The 3721-nt window shown below is 46.0% G+C and overlaps 1 pseudogene; it reads right to left on the bottom strand.

The window, feature by feature from the left end:
* Positions 1-200: 200 nt before the first annotated feature.
* On the bottom strand, positions 201-2619 carry LOC119271972 (annotated as a pseudogene).
* Between the last annotated feature and the right edge of the window lie 1102 nt (positions 2620-3721).

Genomic DNA, 3721 nt, shown 5'->3' with positions numbered 1-3721 from the left:
TTTCGAAGATCAGTCAAATAGGAAAATACGCGACAACTGAACTTCGTATTGGAAACATAATCTAATCTAATCATACTAAGCATGCAGGAAGACTAGTGGTCAAAAATGGTTTCATGCACATCTTTTTCCTTCCATATAAACCGCAACCAAGATCAAGCCATCACCGTTGTTCTCCCGAGTTACTTGGAATATTTCTTGCTTCACTGATCCGTCACATTTTTCTTCTGTGCCAATTGGTATTTCAACCCTTTCTTGTCGCTGGTCGAATCAATGGAGATTGTTGATCCTTCAGTGGCTTCTCCATTGACCAGCATCTTGGAGATAATTGTCATTATGTTCTTTTCTATCCACCTTTTTATGGGCCTTGCACCGTACGACTGTAAAAATCCAAGTAGTGTTGCTTCAGTAACATAGGGAAAGTGGATTACTATTTGCTATTTGAAAAGACAAGATAGATGGTATGATTACTTTGAAAAGGAAAATACTTACCGGGTCGTGTGATTCCGACAAAATGACATCCAACACGGCATCATTTATAACAACAGATATGCCCTTGCCAACTATTTTAGCAAGGGCACTCTTCAGTTGGATATTCACGATTTCTTTCAGATGATGGTGTGAGAGCGGCTCAAATACTACAATTTCACTTAATCTATTGAGAAATTCAGGCTTGAAGCATTTTTGAACCTGCACCAACAAATATATGTCATAATGAATCAGTGAGCAACTGCTTTACTAAATTCCAAGTGGACTATCTGTGATTCACAAACCTGTTTCATGAGAAGGTTTCGCGAAGCAGTCATTGTCTTTTCTCCAGCCACTCCTACATTTAGGTGCTCTGCCCCAACATTTGAGGTCATAATGATAATTGTATTCTTGAAATCTACATTGTGTCCTTTACCATCAGTCAGCACACCATCGTCAAGGAGCTGAAGAAAAACATTCAACACTGACGGATATGCCTTCTCCACCTCATCAAAAAGGATAACACTGTATGGGCGCCTCCTAACTTTCTCGGTCAGTTGTCCACCATCTTCATAACCATGATTGCTTTATGGTGTTATGAAAGAAAACATTGTATGAGTAAAACTAAATATTGTGATATAATAATAATGCTTGAAATTAAGGTGTGTGTATTATAAATGAAACCTTGGGGGTGCTCCAACGAGACGTAGCACGGACTCGGGACTAACATACTCAGACATATCAAAGCGAAGCATCATTTTCTCACTACCAAATAGTTGTTCGGCGAGAGCTTTTGCAAGCTCTGTTTTTCCAACACCCGTTGTGCCCCAAAAAAGGAAGGAGCCTATCGGTTAGCCAGCTTGGTGAAGACCAACCCTTGAACGCAACACTGCTTCTGCAACTAAATTGACGGCTTCATTCTGCCCAACAACCCTCTCATGCAATCTATCGGCTAAGTGGATTAACTTGACACTCTCCTCTTGATTAAGCGTGGTTATAGGAATTCCAGTCCATCCGCTCACAACCTTCAAACCAAAAACCCCAGTTCAGACATATACATGACAAGCACACTGCTGAAATAATAGAAGTGATGTGCATACCAACCTGTGCAATATGATCCGGCGCAACAACTGGATTTCCTCTTCCTAGCTCTATTGTCGTGCAAGCCTCGTCAATGAGATCAATTGCCTTATCAGGAAACCGACGACCTACACATACACAACAATGATATCCCAACTCAGCTCGTAAGTAAATTTTCGTCTCGAAACAACAGTAATAATAAAATAAACGCAGTAAAATTTAACCACCTGCAATATAGCGGTCAGCGAGGTGTACGGCAGCATCAATGGTAGCATCACGAATTTCGAGGCCATAATGCTTCTGGTACCGGGGTTTAAGCCCCTGGAGGATGGCAATGGTGGAATGGGTGCTGGGCTCCTTAACGTGCACCTTTTGAAACCGCCGCTCGAGTGCAGGATCCTTCTCGATGTACATGCAATACTCATCGTCAGTAGTGGCGCCCACACATCGGATATGGCCACGAGCCAATGCCGGCTTCAGCATGTTGGCCGCGTCCATCTGGGTGCCCGTGGCCGCTCCGGCGCCGAGAAGCATGTGCATCTCGTCGACGAACAAGATCACCTTGCCGCGTGCAGCCTCCACCTTCTTGACAAAGTCCGTCATACGCTCCTCGAACATGCCAACGTACGTTGTGTCAGCCACGATCGCCGCGAGGTTGAGCTCAATGACACGCGCTCCGGCGAGCTTGGACGGGACCTTCCCGGCGACGATGCGTTGGGCGAGGCCCTCGACGATGGCCGTCTTGCCGACCCCGGCGGCGCCCACAAGCGCGGCGCAGTTCTTGGTCCGGCGACAGAGGATGCGTATGAGACGATCAATCTCGTCATCACGCCCGATCACCGGATCGGCCTTGCCGGCCAAGGCCGTCACGTCCCGGCCGTAGGTGCGCAGGCATCTACTGTACTGGAAGTACCTCCACGCCGCCCAGCACGCAGCTGCCAATGCTCCGGCGCAGAGCACTTCACCGGCCGACGCTTCGACAGAGTGGATAGACGACGTATTGCCAGGTACGGCAGAGGAGTCCGTAGTTCCTCTCCCCAAGGTGATGATCCCATCAAACAATGACCAGGCCATGGTTGATTATCGTCGCAGGCACGAGTAGAGAGCTCGGCGAGTTTCCTCCGCTTCTGATTTCCAGCGTCCTCTTCTTTCTTTTCTTTGATTTGATTTGATGGACGCTCTCTCTTTCTTCACCGTGTAATTTATAAGTACAACATACATACAGTACATACAAGAATCAAAGGTAAGTCTGCTGTTCATATGGAAAGAATTATTCCCTTTTTTATTTGAGGGGGTGGAAAGTATTATTTGTTTGCTATTCGGAACAGAGAAACGACGCACACAGAAAGTTTTCCCGGCCGTATCCATCCATGGTTGCAAGTAGCCCTCCCCTCTGCCTTTCCACATTTGAAAAAAAAAGAAGAAACCTTTCTGACTGCGCGTTCCATATTTAGATAGCACAAATAGAGTGTAAGTTATTCCCCGCAAATAGAGTATAAGTTAGGCCGAAAATAGGATGGGGCTTTAGAACATAATCTGACCCCTAGAATGCTTTAGAACAGCTGTTTATGCACAATGCTTCATCATGGCTGGCTTGATAGGTTCAGTACACTTTTTGCATTGTAACCGGGAAGCGAATGCGGTAGCTCATAGTTTAGCTAAGTTTGCTTATGAAAATAATGAGACTTGTAATTGGGTCGATGAACCCCAGACTTCCTGATTAATGTGTTAGTGAACGATGTAACCTTATTGCCAAGTTAATAAAGTGAGCCATGATGGCATTCCCTAAAAAAAATCTGACCCCTAGAAAAAAACCCTCTAAACCTCCGCGGACGCGCTCGGTCAGTACCCGGGCATGTCGGCTTTGACACCTCCCCCACCTTCCAATTTCTTTGAAGAACACCACACTCTCTAAATTGTTGAGTCACATGCATGTGACTGATGGAGTTGAAGAGAGAGATAAACGAAAGAATAAAAACCGAGAAAAAGTGGTTCGCATCCTACGTGACAGACTATCCGGACACACCAGGACATCCCCATATATGGGCTGGGTATGGGGATTTATGGACTGGTCGGAGGAGGGGGGGGGGGTTGGCATTTTTTATTCTATCTCTTGTCCAGTGAATGCGCTCTCCGCTGGGACCTGTGCGGAGAATTGAGGCTTCCGATTATAGAT

This window comes from Triticum dicoccoides, chromosome 3A (genome assembly GCF_002162155.2).
Source record: "Triticum dicoccoides isolate Atlit2015 ecotype Zavitan chromosome 3A, WEW_v2.0, whole genome shotgun sequence".
In the NCBI taxonomy this organism is placed as follows: domain Eukaryota; kingdom Viridiplantae; phylum Streptophyta; class Magnoliopsida; order Poales; family Poaceae; genus Triticum; species Triticum dicoccoides.
The sequence above is the reverse complement of the archived record's forward strand: the minus strand, read 5'-3'. Positions and strand labels throughout refer to the sequence as shown.